Below are 22064 nucleotides of genomic sequence, written 5' to 3' on the forward strand. Positions count from 1 at the left end.
TATATATTAAATTATTTTAATATATTATTTTCATGGCCAGCTAATTGTCACATGTTTATCAAACAGCCACATCCTGCAGTCAGGTAGTAAAGCACTTGAAACCATTTTGTTTGCCTACACAAGAATCTAGTACATTCAGCTCTCCGGTGACCCAGCAGACACTACAGTACTTCATGGTACTTATGCTCACTCAGGAACTCTTATAACCCTGTGCCTCTGGTTCAATTTCTCAGTAGAATATAATGACCATCTTTTTTTGATGGAGAGATCTTCTCCAGATTGGAGCTTATGTTCTAAATGCATGCAAGAACACAAGGAAAATTATATTAGGAGAATGACCATCAAATTTCAAATGGATCACCTAGAAGATTTAACCAAAGAGGAAATCCCTAGTCATGCTATTCTCCGTGGAGCTAAGTAATTGTGCTACTGATTTGCTTGTTTGGCAACCAATATATTCTAAAAACCAGATCTTAGGCCTAGGATGTCTATACAAAATGAAAGCACAAAATATTTGCGTAGAATAACCTAAAAAGAATATCAGTTAAGCCTAGCCAATTAACTAAGCATTATAATTGAGAAACATAATGAAAATTATTTATTTCAAAGCTTCCTGAAGACAATATAGACTAAAGGAGATTCTTATAATTCCAGACATTTCAAGTGGAAAAAAAGTCAGTTCATTAAAGTTCCATCTTTGGCTCATCTGCTCCCACTTATCTCATTCTTTCCTATAGAATAGGTTTGTTTCTACCACCTGGGAACCATGAAAATCCAGACCCATATTCCAGGACTGCCTTACTAATAAAGTCTCCTAAGCGGTGATTTGCTTTATGCTCATTGTGATACTGTTTCCTCAGTTCTTACAGGATCTTTTTGATCATTTTGTCTGGATATCAGACTGTGTGTGTCTGCGACCTTTTTGTCTTTTGGTTTTCTGTACCCATCTCGTCTGCCTTTTGGTATTCTTGATCTTTTTTGTCACTTTTTTTTTTTTTAGAGGGGAAAGCAGAAGGAGAAGAAGAGGGAGAATCTTAGACTGGCTCCACGCCAGGCATGGAGCCCAATGCTGGGTTCCGTCTTACAACCCTGAGATCATGACCTGAGGTGAAGTCAAGAGTTGGATGAACCAACTGATCCGTCCAGGCACCCCTTTCTTGTCGCACTTACACATGCTTCAGACTCCAGCCTCTTGACAATCTGTTCCACCTGGGGGCTTTTGTGGTTTCTCTAGCCCACTCGAGTCCCTTACCTATTATTGCAGTCACGTGGAAGTTTATACCTGATTCTAATAGATAATTAGACTCACAATTCCTTGACTAAAAAATCAACTATTCAGAAAGATTAGTTAACCAGTCTTACCCCAGACCTCTATTTCCTCACATTTAATGTGTGGCTTTTTGTATCTTTCTCCTAAGGTAGTTTTAAGATTTGAGCGAGATGATCATGAGAGGCACCCAGTGCCTACACATGTGTAGTACCGCTCACTTAATAAGAATTTAAGCAGTGATGCTAACATATCTTTTTTGATCTTATTACTTCTATATTGCTTTGACACTTAGGTAAATTTAAGACATTTTTCTGTTTCATGAAATATTTCATCTATTCTTCCTAAAATAAGTATAATGTTAAATAAATTTTTTAAATCTCCAGGAAAAGAATTTTATGCTCTTTTCCCTTGAAAGACTCATTGCCTAGCACCAGGCTGGGCATAATAGTAGGTGTACAATAAATAATTACTGAAGTGAATTAAAGTGAATGGGGAGCTGGAAGAGTTTCGATAGCAGTTGCCAGGCTGCCTGTTACATGTTATTCCTGACAGAATGTCTTCCATGAATTAATGATTCAGAACACCAGGTGGTCAGCCACAAGCTTCCTAAAAAGGGAAAGGAGCGGGAGGAGAGGAGGATTTTCGCATGAAAGCTTTAAGTTTCACCACAGTGAATTCAAAATTCTTCTTTCTTGCTTCCAAAACTAGGCAGCTGGTGTCACAGCTTCACTCCAACTGTTAGTAGGGGCAACGATGTCTGGGTTGCAAGGCATGTTACTGGACTCCATCTCACTCCCACACTGCTTCCAGGTTCTAATGATTCCAAAGATTCATTTACACTTAGATTAACCTTGATAAATAAAATACTTATATGTCTCCAGTTTTTAAAGAATCGAAGTGAATGAAAAACTATAAAAGATTTTAAAACCCCTTAAGACAAACTTGGCAAGAATACAGCAACTTGGAAGAAAAAAATTTACTGGTGTCAAGACTCTTCTCTATTTTACAGTCATACCCCTTTGGAGTCCCAAGGGTCATATAAGGGCAGAGAGCCCAGTTTGGCTTAAGAACTTTGGAATGCTTTATTGAGCTTATGCCTGCCTAGATAGTAAGAACAAAGCCATGGCTCTCCCAAGCCTAGCCCCAAAGAATATATATTTTGACCATAGCTTATTTAAACATGCACATGTGCACACACACATGCATGCATTTTTCTCATTGAAATATTGAATAATATTCTTAAAAAAAGAAATATTGAATAATACTCATATATAAGCATCCTCTCTCATCATCATAGCAACCTATGGACCAAGAAGATGAGCTTAAAGAGACTGCCACCTTTATCCTGATTTAAATAATTTGACTTTGCAGATCTCAGCTTTTGGAGAGCTGTTGGTATCTTATGATGTATAGCATCTGTCCATAAGCTTGAACATATTTTCAGATTGATTGTGCTCTGCTTGACACCCCAGCTTATATACTCTTCTACATCTAGCAGAAGTAGATCAAATATGATTACGCAAATCCTACACATTAACCTGATAAAGGGAGAAAGTAAGATGCTATCATGTTTTAAGACAAGAGAATGCAGATTATCACTAGTTGGTCCTATTAATAATTAAGAAATTGTAGGATGGAGTGCCATGGAGAAAAATTATATTATATTTGAACCTAGACCCCTACCACCTACAGGACAGTTCAAAGAGCTCCCTAATTCTAATCACTCATTTAGTGGGAATTACGCCTGCAGTCAATCAGAACTTCTGCAAGTTCCTTTGATAACTCAGTTCTGTACTGATACTGTGGTGGCATATTTTGGGGAATAGTCTTTAGTAGAATGTAAGAGAATAAAGTGATTCCAGTCTAAAGCTTTGGTACTGGTATTTCTTGAGTAGTATTGTTACTACAAGTCTGTTTGAAATATTGATACTTAATTTTGATTTAAAAGTGAGGACACCAGATAACAGCAAGGTACAGCCAAGTTAGTCTTTCTGGGCAAAGACCAACTGTTGGTGAGAATGTAGAGCAACTGGAACTCTCAAATTTTGAGAGTAAGAATACTGTTGAAAACAGTTTTGTATATTTTTATGCAGTTAAATATAGCCTTGCCACACAATGAGAAATTACGCTCCTATGTATTTACCCAGGAGAAATAAAAAACATACTGTATTTTGACACAAATACTTATAGTCCAATGATCATAGCAGCATAACTCATAATTAAAAACTGGAAACATGAATGAACCCAAAATGTTTATAATTGAGTGATGAAAATATGGATGGCTTCTGCTTCTTTTTTAAATTCTTCCTATTGTAAATTCTCTAGAGAACTTGTACTTCTACTACTAAGGAAAGAATACTTCTACTAAGAAAAGAATTCTTCTACTAAGGAAAGGATACATGCTTTGGATGGTGCAGCAATTACTAATGTGGAGATGCCTAAAACTTCCAAGACTATTCCAGGATGTTGGACTGTGCTGAGTCTGGGAACAGGCTCAAAATTCAAGGTCTTGAGAATGGGCAGCATCTGGTGCAGGGTGCTGTGTCACCTACGTCAGTGCTGACATAGACGATGAGGCTAATATGGGAAAGTCCAAGGAGTGAGGGGCACAAAGCCTCAAGCAAAGCCAGGGCAGGCCATCCAACTGAGTCATCTTCCCACAGGGACTGGGCAGATAAACTGCACCTAGTTGTCAAAGAACCAGACAAATTCCTAGAAATCTGTAGAAGGGAATGTAAGATGAAGGGGTAACTGGGAAAAGAAACCTGGAACATATTTGAAGCAAAGAAAAGATCACAATTCCCTTTATGGGAGAATTTATACTCTCAGCATGGGTAGAGAGGAAACTTCAACACCAGGAAGATTATTTTACTGCTAAAAGACCACTGGAGTAGGGTGCCTGGGAGGCTTAGTTGGTTAAGCGGCTGAGTTCAGCTCAGGTCATGATCTCAGAGTCCTGGGTTCTAGCCCCCACCAGAGTCCTGCTCTGTGCTCTGTGGGGAGTCTGCTTCTTCCTCTGCCCCTCCCTATCCCCCTGCTCATGTTCTCTCTCTCTCTCTTAAGTGAATAAATAAAATCTTAAAAAAATAAAAACACAAAATAAATAAACAAAAGGTTCATGGAGTGGTTGCCATGAAACCAGTAACTGGGCAACTTGCTTTTTGTGTGACCTCAAGAGAAAAACTTATCTTGCAGGTCTTGGTTTCCTCTTATGTAGAACTAAAGGTTAGCTTAGCTGATCTCATTAGTTTTCTCTCTCTCTCTCTCTCTTTTTTTTTTTTTTTTTTTGATTAAGACATTCTGTATTTTCTCATTCTGGGCAGAATGCCTAAGATGTCCGACAAAATAAATTTGTTTTGAAGAAAAAAAAATTGTTTTGAAGAGATACAGGAGGGGGGGCACAGTGTGTTAAGCATCAGGCTCTTGGTTTTGGCTGGGGCCCTTGTCTCAGGGTCATGAGATTGGGCCCTTGGGCTCTGCATTCATTGCAGAGTCTGCTTAAGACTCTCTTTCTATCTCTCCCTTTTCCTCTGCCCCTCCCCTCCCCCTGGGGTGAGGGCACTCTCTCTGTCTCTTTCAAAAATAAATAAAATAAATCTTAAAAAAAAAAAAAGGTATACGAGGGAAGTGGTTCAGCTGAATTTCTTTCTTTCTGTTCTTTCTTTCTTTCTTTCTTTCTTTCTTTCTTTCTTCTTTCTTTCTTTCTTCTCTCTTTTTCTTTCTTTCATCAAGTAAGTTCTACACTGAATGTGGAGCTTCAATTTATAACTCTGAGATCAAGAATCGTATGCTTTCCTGACTGAGCCAACCAGGCACCCCCCACCTGTATTTATTTCTGAAGCAGAGTAGATTTTCTGACTTTCAGATAACACCTTGACATATGCTTGATAGTTTCTGAGTAAACTTACTTTATATGTGATGAAACATAATAAATTTAAATTGTTCCTAGTTAATCTAAAAGCCATAGGCATCTGACACATTCCTACTCATTGAAGATATTAGGAGACTTTCACTTACTGCTAATGCTTGGTGCTAGAAATACTTGAAAGTCAAACACAAGTCATTTATTTTGTGACTCATTTCCAACTACTTGGGAAAAGATTCATGTAGTAACTCTGTATCTCAGTGCTATGAAAAAAGTCAAAGTATTGTATAAAATATTGAAATTCCCTGTATAGAACATTAGAGAAAACTACATCTAGAATAATATACTGGACATATTCTACATTAGCTCTTTGTTCCCAGAGTTCACTTGTCCCTGAAATAATCCCATTATGTGGCTTCCTCAGCCCTGTCTTGGTTAGAGGCAGGTGGGAGAGGTTAGGTCTTTTGTTCTACCTTAAAACCATCTTGCTACAGGACTTGATCTGACATTGGGGATATAGCAACACCGGCTCCAACACCTGGCATTTTAAAATCTGCTTAAACCTGGATTTACATTAAAGTCCCCTTCCTTGTTCCCTGACTGATAGCTCCAGCCTCGATTTCATTTTTTACTTTAATTTTCATGATCCTTAGGGTCACAAAGAGAAATTAATGTACAGATTACCTTCACTGCTGGTGGTTTTATGGTAGGAATTCTCCACAGACGGTAGCGAGAACAGCAATGTTACCTTGCACCCAGGGCAAGCAGGACTTAGATGTATAGCAGACACGTGACTACCAGAATAATAACTAAACACTGTTCAGAAAAACAACTACTCTTTTTCCTCCTCCTCCTTTTTTTTTTGTTAAGTTTAAAGAAGAGAGGATATGATTGTACCAGTTTTTACAACCTAACTTGAGGTTCTGAGGTAATGGATCTCTCTTGTGTTCAGACATGAAGATACTTCAGATAAGGTACCAAAATCCAGCCAAATCAATAAGAGCCAGGATAGTAATATTGGTTTCCTTTAACCTACAGGCACAGTCATATCAAGTGAGCCAGAAGAGAATTGGGATCTCTTACTTCAAAAAATGGGGCAATGTAAATGAGCAGGTACTTGGGGCTTCATGAACTTACTGATTAGTAAGTTGCAGATGAATAGGAAGTACAGTTTGTAAACAAAGGTACTACCAAGCCAGTAAGGATCTCTGCACACTCTCCCATCTGCTACAGGAGCCACTTGTAACAGATGTAGATCCTCAGGGCATATGAAAACTCTTGCCTGCTACCTCCACTCTGGTATATTTAGAAAGACATATCTGTAAGATCAGGTCAGTTATATCTGTTCTGCAAAGAGCTTTCACTAACGATAAGCATTTGTGAAATTATGCCTGTATGTTTTAGAGTATGATTTACTCGATAGGAAATTGATACAATCTCATTTAAATCTGAACTATAAGCCAAAAAAAAAAAAAAGGCATTTCCTTCTTTGTCAATGTAGTACGGAAGCCTATTAATCAGAGGCATATATCTAAGGCTTCCTAAATTCATTCTCTAAAAAAGGAAATGCAAACTCCACAAAGTTGAGCCTGGGTTCCCACTAAAACCACCTATCCCCGTGCTAAATTTATCATGTGAGTTTAGGTGGAAGGAGAAATAGTGACAATAGATGTTTAATGATGTGTGTATCATCTTCCATTTATATATTTTGAGATTATATATTTAAATTTATTTCTTATTCTGGGCTTCCTGTATACTAAGGTTGGGGTCTTTCTGGTCTTCTTTTCTACTTTTTGTTGGATTTCTTAAGGCTTGTTTTTCATCCTTTTGCTTTAAAACCATTTTGGGAAATTATCCATGTTATTTATGCTATTTTACTGGTGATCCTTAAATTCATAACACATAAATTTCATTCAACCATATCTTAACTTTGTCTACAGTTATATCATCCTCCTTAATAAAAAGGATTTCAAATGCTATAAATATGATTACCCCCTTCTTAGTAATGTGTATTATCTTGTTTTTAGAATGAAAATATTATTTATTCTTTATGTAATTTAGATATACTCCTACCTGACTCAATTTCTTTATTTGTTGTTGCTTTTAGCATCCAGTTCTATTCTTGGCTCACTCTTTCTCCCTGCAATACATTTTCTTTTAGTAAGTGCAGGTGACTAGGAAAATCTCTCAATCATTGTATGTTTGGAAATATCTTTAGTTTATACACATTCTTGTGTAATAGTTCAGCATATTATAGAACTCTACATTCACTATTTTGGTTCAGCAATCTAAAAATATTACAAGATCTTTACACCTCTATGTTGCTGATGAGAAATCTGTTGTAAGGTCTAATCATCATCCTTAATAGATACTCTACTGTTTTCCTATATTCCTTTCATTATATTCTCACTGTCCATACCATAATGTGCATACATATATACAGCTTTGTTTTATATCTAGGATGACAGGAGGTTTGTCTGAATAAAATTTAATATTGGGGATTAATTCCCTTTAATTTGAAGTAATTACATCAATGTCCTCTTCAGTGTTTTTACTAGGTCTATGTTTATTTAACCTCTTCCATTTATTTATTATTTATACTGCAGGTTCTACACTATAGCTATTGTAATCATTTGAAATGTAAATCTTACTATGTCAGTAATTAAAATATTAAAGACTTTTCTATGTTCCTAGAATAAAGACCAGAATCCTAAATAAGATCTGAAAGGTCTTAGTGATCTCTCCAGACTTATCCTGGATCTCTCTCTTCTTTGCCTTCTGACATTCAGACACATTGACCTCCTTTTAGTTCTTCCTCACTTTTGCCAGTTAACTTCTAGTCCTTCTTGGGATCTCATTTCATTATTATTTCTAAAATGAAGTCTTCTCTGACCCCTTGCAATATATCAGTTCTTTCCAAGACATGCTTTCATAACTGCCTGCACTTTGTTTCAAAGGATACTAGGACAATAAATATGTGATCATATGATTGTCAGTCTTGACCATTTGAGGGCAGGAACATGTTTTGCTCAATATTGTTATCCTAGGGACCCTGGGTGGGGTGGCTCAGGGGTTGAGCGTCTGCCTTTGGCTCAGGGCTTGATCCTGGAGTTCCGAGATCAAGTCCCATATCGGGCTCCCTGCACGGAGGCTGCTTCTCCCTCTGCCTACGTCTCTGCTTCTCTCTCTTTCTCCTGAATAAATAAATAAAATCTTTAAAAATATATTTTGTTATCCTAGCACACAGCATAACTGTGGGTTTTTTCAAGTTAATAATAAAGCAATACTTTTAAAACTACCAGTATGTTCTTATTTATTTCTCATACATGCATGGAAGGTATCTATTGCCTATTAAGAAAATTGCTTATTAAGACTTGGCAGACCTGATATATCACTTCCATCAACCTTTAAGCTCTGCTAAATTTGCAAATTGTATTATATGGAACTATGTTTTTAATGTAGCTAATCATCACTTATCATCTTACAAACAGATGAAGGTCATCAACACAATATTTTGCTTTCAAAATGCTTCTCAAAAGAGATCATGGATACATTTTTCATTTTTATGTATAATTTATTGGTGTTTGTTTTTGCCAAGTCAGATAATTAAAAATTAATTATACACATGTACAAGGAAGTAAATGGGCTTCAGAAAGAAAAAAGAAAAGGCTTCCTACTGGGGATCATGAGCTCAGCAAAGCAGGAAGCTGCCATCTGGAGAACGATTTTCACACTCTCACAAGTGAAGTGGCTGCAGATCACCACGTGTAACATGCTTCTTTTACTTCTTTTCTAATTAGATGCAATTTTCTTTGAAGGAGCTTTTTATTAAAGATATAATTGTACTTATATAATCCAAGTAAAATGTAGCTTGACAGATGGAAGAAGGATGGAAGGTAGTTTTAATATCACCCTTACAAATAAAGTGTTACCAGACAAAGATTTGGCTCGGTATTAGTCCTTATTTAAATGCTGATATTTCCCCCCTAGTTTACACTTCTATCAAAGTTTTAATATGAAATCTCTAGCTCACTTATTCGAAAAAAGAATCAGCAATCTTCAGTTTTCAACTGAACAAGTGTTAGTGATTCCCCACCCCACCCACAGCCCCTCAAGGCTGCACACATGGTAAATAAAATTTCTTTCTTTCTTTCTTCTCCACCTCCCCCTCCTTCTTTTTCTATGAACATTGCTGATGGCATGACCAACAACTTGGGCTAGCTCTTGTCAAATCAGCACAGCAAATATCCCATAGCAATTATAATGGAGTAACTTTGTTGTTTGTCCAAGGTAACAGCTTCAAGAGCAGTGTAAAATTGTGTGTGTGTGTGCACACAAGATATATGTACTGAAATACACATGCTACATGCACACATACATGTATGTAATGCATATGTGCAAAATATATACCTGTGTGTACATATATGTGTATGTGAGACACATTGTATGTATACACATATATGTGACATTTACCTCAAAGTATCTTTTATTAATAAAGTATTTGTGGCAGGATATTCAGCTGCTATATCAGAAACTCAGAATGACAGTGGCATGCACATTATAGAAGCTCATTTTTCTCTCGTGAAGTCCAGAAGTAGGTGGTGTAGGCCTGACATAGCAGCTCCACTATCACCAGGGCCCCATATTTCATCTCTTTTTCTGCTCTGGCAATCATAGCATTTGTTTCCATTGTCAAGTTTCCTGAGACTGACCTAGATTTCCACTTGAGTTCCAGACTAGAAGCAGGAGAAAGAGGGAAGGCAATGTGAGCTGCCCACAAGCCCCACCCAAGTACTTTCGTTTAATTCTCACGTATATAGGCAGGCTGGGAAATGTAGTTGATTAGCAGGACACTTGCACCAGTAAGGAAGGAGGGGGTGACTATTGAGCAGGCATTCCACAGCCTATCTTGGTGTGCTTGTATTCAGCTCTTCTCTAGAACTCAGGTATGCATGTGTTTAATGTGCTAGCAGAATAAGTGTTTGAACCAAACTGATGCCTTTATTGGTCTAAAAGGCAGCCTTCCAGGGAATGTTGGTCCAGGCCCATTACATTATTATTTATTTTTCCCTTGAACAAGAATACAATTTATTTTATTCAGTAAGCATGGTCTCTGTGTTTAACTACATTCTTTTTGGTTAAACAAATCATACTTTAAATATATGAGAAAAACTAAAAAATTAAAGCTCATGAGAGATTCTTTTGAAAAGTCCAATTCATATGCTACATTTTACTTTTAATATAAATCTTTTTTCTTCATTTTTTTCTTTATTTCAGTAAAAGTAAGGCCCATCAGCTCATCTATGCTAAATCACTAGGTCATATTAATTAAATTGTTTAAAATTCACTTCCTACGGTTGTAAAATATGGTGAGTGATACTTAATTTATGGGATTAGCATGAGGATTTTGAGCTCATGTATACAATTTGTCCAGTGCAGTAAGTGGGTAATGCCAGAAACATGGAAAATATCTATTTCACATTTCCTACATATGTCTGAATAAAGAAAATAAAATAGGAAAAGTATTAATAATACCAAAATACAGATTCACTCTTTAGAATTTGCCAAACTGAAAAAAGAGGACTTTCTACATGTTTGCCATGATAAAAAGCTATTTTCACATTTCTCTTCTTTACACCAATGAATATCTATCTCTACAGATAAACAGAGAATCATGATAGACCATTACTACTAATGAGATAGTCACTTAGATAACTAAACAAGATATAAAGTACTATATAAGATATGAGATATAATATCAAAATTAAAATCAATAGTTATCAATAGTTATCAATAGTTATTCCATCACACATCAGTTATTGTGTGTCCAATACACAACATGATGTACTAGAAGAAGTAGTAGAAGATATCTACTAAAACTGTTAAAACCTAGTAATCAATTAATCAAGAAATTTTCAAGATCTTTATGGGAAAAACTATAAGACTATACAGAAGGTCAATCAAGAAATACTAAATGATATCTGTTCCCAGATAGGTAGAATCCACCAGGATTTTTAATGGATCATTGCAACTTAATTCTAAAATTAATATGGAATTGTAAATGTATAACAACAACTATACCAAGTTAGAAAAAGATCAAAGAGACTGAAATAGACCCACCCGATCAGGAAACATATTCTAACACTGTGGTAATTAAAGGCACAGCATAATGTGGGAATAGGCAAATAATTTGATAGAACGAATAAGAAAGCCCAGAAACAGAACCTTGAATATATACCTCCTCTTGTGTTTTTGGCTAATTCTGACTCCAAGGAAACAGTAATTCCCTTTGTGCCTTACTTGACCTTATAGGAAACAAGAAGTGGGAGTATTCTGCTCTTCCACACTGAGGTGACTCCCATCTTTCTACTCCTAAGTCACCACCTTCCCCTGAAAGAAGAAATAAACCTTTATCACATACTCTCTAAACTTTCTACTCTGTCTATCCTGAAGCTACTTCCATGTCCTGTTGTAAGAGCAACAAAAGGAATTCTGCTCCATGGTTTACTGTGTGGGTTGACTTGGATAAATTATTTAACCTTTCTATGAGTCTGACTCCTCTGCTGTTGAGTGAGGATAATAATGTGATCTCTCCTGTAAGATTGTTTTTAGGATTAAATGAGTTCGAATCATTACATATAATAGCATCACCTGTGGGATGTAGTCATACAGCTATACTCATTGTTTCTCCTGCTATACTCTTATATTTACTCAGTGGGTCTAGATTTTCTTTGTCCCTGGATGTAAATCATGATCTTTCTGCTAACTTTTAGGTAACACAAACAGTTCTTTAATCATAAAATACAATCTTAGGTTAATATGCAACATGGTTACTCCATGTCATAGTCAAATCTTCAGTCTTGCTCTAAAGCCAAAATACTTCCCCTCTCCCTTCTCTCAGTTCATTTCTATGACAGGAAGGAAGCCTGTGGTTGAGGAAGTAACTTGGTCAATTTTTTAATTACTTTCTTCACCTAACCTTCTACTTGAATCCTTTCTTGCTAAAAGCAGTAAGGAAGAGAGAAGATGTATAAGGTGCAGAGAAGTTCCTACTTGGACAGTACTGTCATGGCAGCCCAGTATCAAGTCCAGCAGACTGGACTTGATAGATGTTCAAAGCTGAATCTTTTTCTTGTTGGTACTTAGGTGTGTTCTCTGGAAAACATCCTTGCTGGAAAATTCCTAAAAGAATGTCCTTGATGAGAACAAAAGCATCCCTATTCTTGCTGATAGCTTACTCTTTCTTCAGCCCAAAAAAACTACTTGCTTCTGTCTACAAGGTCTGTTTCTCCTGATACGAACTAAGACAGTGACTTCAAAAGAGCTCTGTCTTACATGTAGTACAATTTGGATTCTTGAGAAACACATATTTCTTACCCTGGAAAATTCTGGAAGCCCTGTGTAGTCCCACAGCAGCCACCTCTTTTCCATACATTGTCAAAGCAGCTAGTTGGCCACTGCCATTGGATTTCCCAGGTGTGACACAGGTCTCCATCCACTCTGGTCTTTGTGGTACATGTGACACATATTGAGCTTCTCAAATCCCTTTTATTAGGCTTCAGTGGACAGTGTCCTTCAGCCCTCTTCCTTAGGACTCAATATGCAGCATTCTCCAAATAAACCTCCCCATTCTGATTTCTAACTCTTAATACTTTTGTTCCACTGAAGTGAGTGGAAGGATGTCAGGTAACTTGTTCTTGATATTTGTTTATAAATTTTGCATATAGTCTAGCACCTCCTTTGACATGTGGTACCTTTTGTTTCATGGTGCCCCAGCCAAATTTCCCTGTCAAACTAAACAAACGTTAGCTATTATTATTGCCTAAGGAAAGGGAACATAAATGCTGGCCCTGGGGTTTGTAGGTAAAAGAAATTTTAGTTTTATCTGCCCTATCTTTTTTAATATTTTATTTATTTATTTATGAGAAACACAGAGAGAGAGAGAGAGAGAGAGAGAGAGAGAGAGAGGCAGAGGGAGAAGCAGGCTCCATGCAAGGAGCCTGATGTGGGACTCGATCCTGGGTCTCCAGGATCACATCCTGGGCCGAAGGCAGGTGCTAAACAGCTGAGCCACCCAGGGATCCCTATCTGCCCTATCTTTTAAAGGAATAATTAAATCATACATTGTATGTAAGATTTAAAATATTTTTAAAGAAATGCTTTCCGTGGAATATAAGATTTTCCGATATTCTTTATTAAGTAGGCTCTCCTTTTCTCAGTCTGCAATGCTACCTCTGCATGTATCATTTCCACAGATGTGGTTGTTGGTCTGTTTCTAATTTCCCTGTTCTACTACTTTGGTCAACTTGCTTATTTCTGTACCAGTATTGCACTCTACTAGCTATTACATCTTTATACAAACTCAATATCTTACAGAGAAAAGTCCTCTTTATGATAGCCTTTTACCTCAAGAGATCTTTGGCTACTCTTGGACTTTTGTTGTCTTTCACTAAAATTTTAGGATCAGAATCTGAAAACCATGATCAATTATTTGAGGATCATCCATTATTCCCAACCTCCAAAGTCTAGGAGACAGGAAGAGATTTGCTATAATTAAACTTAAGGATCCAACCTTTCCTCTTTCTGTTGAGACGATTGTCTCTCTCTTTATTCCCAGATAATTGATGGTGTTGTTAACCAAACACAAATTTTCTCATGGGAGACAGAGCAATAAGTTTCCTTCTAATCTGTAATAGAGGTTAATATTAAGTAGCATGCATGTAAGAATCTCTTGTGACTTAATGCAAGATAGATATAAAGACAAGGGAAGGTCCTATATTCTGTTACATTCCCCTAGTATGTGATAAGTAAGTTACCATGTGGAAGTAGAATGGCCTATCCTGTTTCATGTTCTTTTAGTGACAATTTAGCAAGCCTCCATCTTCACAGATGAAGAAAACATTGGAATGTGGAAAATGCCTGACAACCCCCCAATCCATTTTTTAAAGAATTTGGTAATGGTTGTGACATACTCTATCTTTTGCTTTTCTCATTTAAAACTGTGGTTATAGGGATCCCTGGGCGGGGCAGCGGTTTGGCGCCTGCCTTTGGCCCAGGGTGCGATCCTGGAGATCTGGGATCCAATCCCACATGGGGCTCCCGGTGCATGGAGCCTGCTTCTCCCTCTGCCTGTGTCTCTGCTTCTCTCTCTCTCTCTCTCTCTCTCTCTCTTTCTGTGACTATCATAAATAAATAAAAATTAAAAAAAAAACAACTGTGGTTATATTTCCAGGTCAATACATAAAGATTCAACTCATATATTTGTACAATATTCACTACTAGGAATACTGCAATGAACAAAATAGAGAAGATCTGTGGATACAATTTTAATTGTCTTATTCTCAGTGTAGTATTACCAGAATCTTTCCTGTTCCCTAGGTGAAGTTGCCACTTTCTTTTTGCCATCATCTTTTCCCTGAATTTACCTCCACTCTGGCACATTTGTCTTAACATACTTATTTATTTCCATCCTTGATAACCATTTCATTCATTACTTCTCTAAAACTTCCTCTTTTCTTCTTTTTTAATTAAGCATTGAATACTAATTTCTTCACTGTGCCATAATTTTTTTCTCAGTCATTTTCTGCCACCAGTTGGGTTGATAAGGGCTTTCCTCTAGAGAGAAAAAATGTAATCATTCTCTGTATCCCCTGTTTCTGGCCTAATGCAAGGAACACTGGAATTCACAAATAGGAAATGAATTTTCTCAAGTTTTCATCCATCACCTCCATGGAGAACACTCCATAATATTTTAAGTAGTATTTAGATATTTTGATCTGGATGTCACTCCATCTGCAAATATCCAATAGTTTGAAAACTGAAACCATCATCTTTTCTCACCACTGAGTTTCCCTCAACCAGACCCCTTTCTTGACTTTTTACAGTGCTTAGCCATCATTATTTTGAGTCAATCCTAACTCATTGATTCTCACCTTATATTTTGTCAGTCATCAAGTTCTATTGAGATTGGTCCCAATATTTCCTTCAACAATCCTTTCTTTTTCCAAATTAACAGCCACATTGAAGGTATGCATCTTCTCATATGTGGCCTATTATTAGAAACCTAACATGGTGACTCATAGACACTCATGCTTAATTAATATGTGACCACGTGTCCAGGTGTGAACAGTAAATTATATCTTCACCATACTTTTTGAAAGGATAGGAAGCTGCCATGAAGGGGTGAGTGAAGAGATCCATGGTCCAAATGCTTCACTTGTTACATCTGTCAAGAGCTGGAGATCTAAAGCTAGCTTGATTCACTGGTGATGTTTTTGCTACCAGGCTGATCTCAGAAGGACTTATTAAAGTTCATTGACAGGACACCATTAGTAAAGCTGGATATTGTAGTAGTTCTTCTGACCTCATTTATTCAACCCATTTATTTTTTTAAGAGCTTCTTTCATCCTCTCCATGACTGCTGAGCCACCCCCCTCTTCTAACATACCTCTCTTTAGTTCTTACTATCCTGGAGTATTATTTGAAGCTCAAGAATTCCCACTTTTCCAGTGAATCCTATCCTCTTATCTTACTGATCTTACAAGGCAATAGCTAATCAGGTTCACTCACCCATTAATTCTATAAATATTTAATGAGCACTTTCTGTTTCCAGAATTGTTTTAGGCACTGGAAAGAAAAATTAGCCCTTGCAAAGACACAGCTGGCTATTTTGCTAACTATTCCCCTTGACCTCATCAATATGTCAGGTTCATAGAAAGGCAATATATCATGTCAAAAGCATGATCAGAAGACATCACAAGTTCAGATCTTACCTATACCCTTCTCAGCAAGTGATGTAGTACAGTTACTTAAACTCTTTGTGTTCAGTTGCATCATTCATAATAATAGTAATTTGTCCTCAGATTTTGTAGTATTATATAGGAATATACCTCATTGTTAAAATAATTCTAATACATATCAAGTATTAAAAAAAAAAACTGGCTATTTAAGAGGAGGGCCTAAATGCTCTGGGCATTTCAGGTCTTGAGAGTTGTTAGGATAAAGATATGAAAGTTATACCAATGTGTGCTGTGCCAGTTACAACTCCATCTCTGCCTATGTATTATGTGAGATTGATTGATATTGATTACTTGATTTATTGGTTGATGGCCTAGGATATTGAGTAGGTTTTAGTCATGAATCCATACAAAAGTCAAACACAGCTGATTTCTGAAGTCAGAACTGGGTTCAAATCTTTCTTTGTTACTTAGGTGCCATATGATCTTGTAAGAAATGGAGTTAATGATTCTATGACCATTCTTCATTTAATCAATGTTTACTGGGAACGTACTGCTTGTCAGACACTACTGTAGGCCCTAGGGATACGCCACTTAACCAGAGAGATATGATATTGGCATTACTGGGGCCTGCAGTTTGGTGAGAAGAGAAGTAAACATGCAAACAATAAATCAAAGAGTTTTAGCAACCTTCCAGGGTGACTGTGAGGGTTTATAAATTCTCCAGGAATGGAATGGAAGTTGCCTGGATAAAAGGAGTGCATAGTTTAGTATGGGAACTAACCACACAATAGATATTGGTCATACTATACAAGCAATGAGAGCAGGAAGCAGCATTGCTATGGAGCCTGTGAGAAAACAAGAGCCCCAGGGGGGTAGATTCTGAGCCATGGCAGGAAAACTAGAACAGTGACTGGCTAAAGGGAGGACCAGCAGGAAGCTTCCCAAGATCAACTTTGCCATCTAAGGCCATTCTGTCTTCCATTTAGTCCAAACACTGCTGCCTGAAATATTTTCCAAGTCAGTTTGTTTCATCACATTAGACCACTCCTAAATATTTTACTTTCCTAGATCTCTCTTCACCTAATGCCCAAGGCAATATTATTCTAGATGCTCTTTTCAACCTTTCAGAAAATGTTATTAGATTTGAGAGCTCAACCTAAAGGAATTGGCAAGTACTAATCTACTGCAGATTTTCCTTGTACTTCTTATTCTTCGGGATTAATCTTTGTTTTCATTTTGTTTTGGTTTTACTGTTTTTGTTTTCTTAGGTATGGTGCCTCCTCTTCCACATCTTTTTCTCTCTACTCCTTCCATGTCCTGATATCAAATTCACCTTCAGGAAATTCTACCTGGTGGGAAATTATAGCAATTCCCGACCTAGACATTTTTGGCAAAAGTCCAGCTTCCTAGCAATCGACTGATCACTCTGGCCTCTAAGCTGGACAATGCAGAGCCACCTCAAAGAGCTCTTACAGGAAAGCTGCTGGGTGTAAACAAAATGAGATCATTGAAAGGAATGCAGTGCAAACACCAAAACCTGTATCTGGACTTTTAAAAATGCACCAGTAAGTTTTGTTCAAAGCCTCTGGGTCCTTATAAAAATCTACAATGATTTACAGGAAAATATCTTTTAAAAGCCTAAGGAATCTATGTGGACAAACACTTGTGACTTTAAGAGTCTTCTTTCTTCTTTAGGATTGGAACATGAGTGTATATTACATAGAATTGTAACAATTTATAATCTGACATCTATCTACCGAACAATAAAAATAAAAACAAAAGTAAGATTTCTTCCAGGTATAGATACCAGAAAAACTTCTCTCATTTTGGCCCTCTCATGTTGACTTCAAGGCCTGGATGAATGCATTTTGCATTCATGAAAGCGAGTGGCTTTTTGCCTTTTAACCCCCGCTTCACTGTCAGATGTCAAACAGAACACTGCAGCCTAAGAGTGAGAGAATAGACTGGAATATCTGTAACTTGCTGAAAAAGTTAGTAATCTGTAGATTGCTTACATTCTCCATGTGACTATAGGTATCACTATTGTGCAGAGTTTCCTTGAGGTTGAAATTACTGTAGCCATCTAGACTGGAAAAATAACATCAGCTAACTCATTTGGTTGTTTCATGACTGTGTGCTTATGACATTGATGAGAGAAATAGGTACATTGAAAGGGATTTTCTCCTTTGTCTTCTCTTCTCTCTGTCCTCACTTGACCTGGAAGACCCACTGTCATCCTGGAGATGACTCCTAAACCTCTGTCATCTCTGTCACCCGACAGTTCTGTCCCTCAAGCTCTGGGCCACAACTGTAACTGCTGCCATAGGTCCCTTAAATACATCATGTCCAAAACTTAAATTCATTATTTTCCCTACCAAATTGTATCTGCCTTCTCTTGTGTCTTGGATTAATGCTCTACTATTCAGACAGTTGCACGACTAAAATTTCTTATTGCTTCCCAGGAATTCTTGAATATCTGACAATGTTCATATTCCAACACTGACATAAATGGACAGTTGCAGAGAAGTAGGATTGCAGTAAAGAAAATCTAAATATTATTTTGAGAAAGTCCTTTGGTTTGAACAACAATGTCATAATCCTCTACAGGACTTCAATAGTTTGCTAAAGACTGAATAATCCAGTATAACCTATTGCAATTGAAAAACTCACTTCAAGTGTATTGTCTTCGCGCGCGCGCACACGTGTGTGTGTGTGTGTGTGTGTGTGTGTGTGTGTGTGGCTCAGGGAGGTTTTATTATTATTATTAACTAAATTCCATATTTATTTGACTTTCATTAGTTTTCTGATTAATGTTCTCTTTCTGTTCCAAGATCCAGTTCAGAGTATAACATTGCATTTAGTTGTCCTATCTCCAGAGTCTCTTCTATTCTATGACAGTTTCTCAACCTTTTCTTATCTTTCACAATCTTGACAGGTTTTTTTTTTTAAGATTTTATTTATTTATTCATAGAGACAGAGAGAGAGAGGCAGAGACACAGGCAGAGGGAGAAGCAGGCATCATACAGAGAGCCTGATGTGGGACTCGATCCTGGGTCTCCAGGATCACGCCCTGGGCTGCAGGCGGCGCTAAACCGCTGCGCCACCGGGACTGCCCCAATCTTGACAATTTTGAAGAACACAGGGCAGGCCTTTGTACAATGTCCCTCAATTTGGGTTTGTCAGCAGTTTTTCTCATGATTACACTAGGGTTTTTGGTTTTTGGAAAGAATGCCACAGAGGGGAAGTAAATGCCTTTCTCATGTAACATCAGGGGATACGTGATATCTGTATGGCATTACTGTTGCTGTTAACCTTCATCATTTGGTTACAGTGGTATCTGCCAGGCTTCTCCACTACTATTTTCCCCTTTCTATACTCTATCATGAATGCATTTTTTTCTTTAAAAGACTCTAGTTTTGTAACAAATTTTTATTTACTTACTTTGTTAGAATTCTCTAACATGGAGCATCTTATTTCAGGAAAAAAGGAGAGAGAGAGAGAGAGAGAGAGAGAGAAGTAAACTTATTTGATTTTTTTCCTGGAAACTACCATAATCCAAAGTCACCTCTTTTCAACAGAAATTTTTAAAATATTAGAATATAACTCAACCCAGTGCTGACTGTTTCATATAGAACATTTGCATCAATATCATGACTCATAGTTGTAATGCATTTGAGCTACTCTTGCCATTGATTGACTGGGTTTCCTACAACTTATAAAATTTTGATAGTTTTTATGATATTAATCAATCAAAAAAGCACTCAGAAATAGCCCCCTTTTTTTTTACAGAAAAGCATGTGTAATATATTTATGTAAAGTTTTTGAAAAGTTCTAGCAAAAAATATCTGAAATATATGAGGAATTCTGATTTACTTCAGAGGAAAATATTAATATAAAAGATAATTTCATTTAAAACTATGTATAACACTAAAACTTCCTTTTGTCAGTGGAAAATATATATACAATAACACATTATCTGTGACATATTTTTTAAAGTTAAAATGTTTATTCTTTCTCCCTAGTGGTTATATAGCTCAAGGCTTGTCAACCATGTTCACATGAGTTATATCTATGCATTTCCTGAACCTTTAATGCTGAATAGAATATTTGCAAACATGACTCACACCTGTCAGAGAGAAGGTCAAATAATTTGGGACAGCCATTTATACTCATAATATTAGCTTCATAATAATATTGTAAGGGGTTTTACCTTACATTTTGATAAGCTCTTCAGGAAAATGTAGAGTCATGCCTTCTTGTGTCATTAGAATATATGTGTGAGTCTCTTCAATAAATGGTGCTGGGAAAATTGGATATCCATATGCAGAAGAATGAAACTAGACCATTCTCTTACACCATACACAAAGATAAACTCAAAATGGATGAAAGATCTAAATGTGAGACAAGAGTCCATCAAAATCCTAGAGGAGAACACAGGCAACACCCTTTTTGAACTTGGCCACAGCGACTTCTTGCAAGATACATCCCTGAAGGCAAGAGAAACAAAAGCAAAAATGAACTATTGGGACTTAATCAAGATAAGAAACTTCTGCACTGCAAAAGAAACAATCAACAAAACTAAAAGACAACCTACAGAATGGGAGAAGATATTTGCAAATGACGTATCAGATAAAGGGCTGGTTTCCAAGATCTATAAAGAATTTGTTAAACTCAACAGCAAAGAAATAAACAATCCAATCATGAAATGGGCAAAAGACATGAACAAAATTTCACAGAGGAAGACATAGACATGGCCAACAAGCACATGAGAAAATGCTCCGCATCACTGGCCATCAGGGAAATAAAAATCAAAACCACAATGAGATACCACTTCCCACCAATGAGAGTGGTGAAAATTAACAAGGCAGGAAACAACAAATGTTGGAGAAGATGCGGAGAAAGGGGAACCCTCTTGCACTGTTGGTGGGAATGTGAACTGGTGCAGCCACTCTGGAAAACTGTGTGGAGTTTCCTCAAAGAGTTAAAAATAGAACTGCCCTATGACCCAGCAATTGCACTGCTGGGGATTTACCCCAAAGATACAGATGCAGTGAAACGGCAGGACACCTGCACCCTGATGTTTATAGCTGCAATGTCCACAATAGCCGTACTGTGAAAGGAGCCTCGGTGCCCATTGAAAGATGAATGGATAAAGAAGATGTGGTTTATGTATACAATGGAATATTCCTCAGCCATTAGAAACGACAAATACCCACCATTTGCTTTGACATGGATGGAACTGGAGGGTATTATGCTGAGTGAAGTAAGTCAATCGGAGAAGGACAAACATTATATGATCTCATTCATTTGGGGAATATAAAAATTAATGAAAGGGAAAAAAGGGAAAGGAGAGAAAATGAGTGAAAATGTCAGTGAGGGTGACAAAACATGAGAGACACCTAACTCTGGGAAATGAACAAGGGGTAGTGGAAAGGGAGATTGGTGGGGGGTTGAGGTGACTGAGTGATGGGCACTGAGGGGGGCACTTGGCAGGATGAGCACTGGGTGTTATGCTATATGTTGGCAAATTGAACTCCAATTTAAAAAAAAGCAAAGGAAGAACAAATCACCATGTCTCTTCCTGAGCTGACTGTCCACCTTTTCCAACCCTAGGGCATTGCTGCTTCTTTCTCTTGGGGCTTTGAACTCTGGGCCTTACACCAGTAGTCACTTGTTCTCAGGCTTTCAGAGCTGGGTTGAGTTATTTTACTGAACTTCTTGGTTTGCAAGCTTGTGGATGTCAGATTATGGGACTCTCCACCTGCATAATGCCTGAGCTAATTAATATGTTAAATGTTCTCTTTTATCTTTGTATGTATATTTGTGTGTATGCATTCTCCCTCTCTTTCTCTATTATCTATCATCTATCTATTGCTTATTCAGTCTATGTTTTGGGAGAATACTTATACTATAGATTTTGGGAAGGAGAGTTCTAAAGGAAGAATGACAACAAAAACAAAAATAAAGCAACAAAATTAAACAAACAATAAAAAGAATATGTATGTGATTGCCACAACAGCCTATAATTAAATTTTTGAAACCTGAAGTACACATTAAGAGTGTAAGAGGGGGCATGCCTGGCTGGCCTAGTCGGTAGAGCATGCAACTCTTGATCTTAGGGTCATGGATTCAAGCCCCACATAGGGAGCAGAGCTTAAATAAGCAAACAAATAAATACCATATATATCTC

The 22064-nt window shown here is 37.1% G+C and overlaps 1 protein-coding gene across 7 annotated transcripts in view; it reads left to right on the forward strand.

The window, feature by feature from the left end:
* Positions 1-22064, forward strand: part of LOC144283179 (uncharacterized) — a 97309-nt gene that overhangs the window by 10908 nt on the left and 64337 nt on the right. The window contains exon 3 of one of the 7 annotated variants that reach the window (XR_013351600.1): positions 1001-3138. The exons of the other annotated variants lie outside the window; for them this stretch is intronic. The gene's annotated coding sequence lies outside the window, so the exon portion shown is untranslated. Of the gene's footprint in view, positions 1-1000; positions 3139-22064 lie in introns of those variants that run through there. 7 annotated transcript variants of the gene reach the window in all.

This window comes from Canis aureus, chromosome 14, assembly GCF_053574225.1.
Source record: "Canis aureus isolate CA01 chromosome 14, VMU_Caureus_v.1.0, whole genome shotgun sequence".
Taxonomy (NCBI): domain Eukaryota; kingdom Metazoa; phylum Chordata; class Mammalia; order Carnivora; family Canidae; genus Canis; species Canis aureus.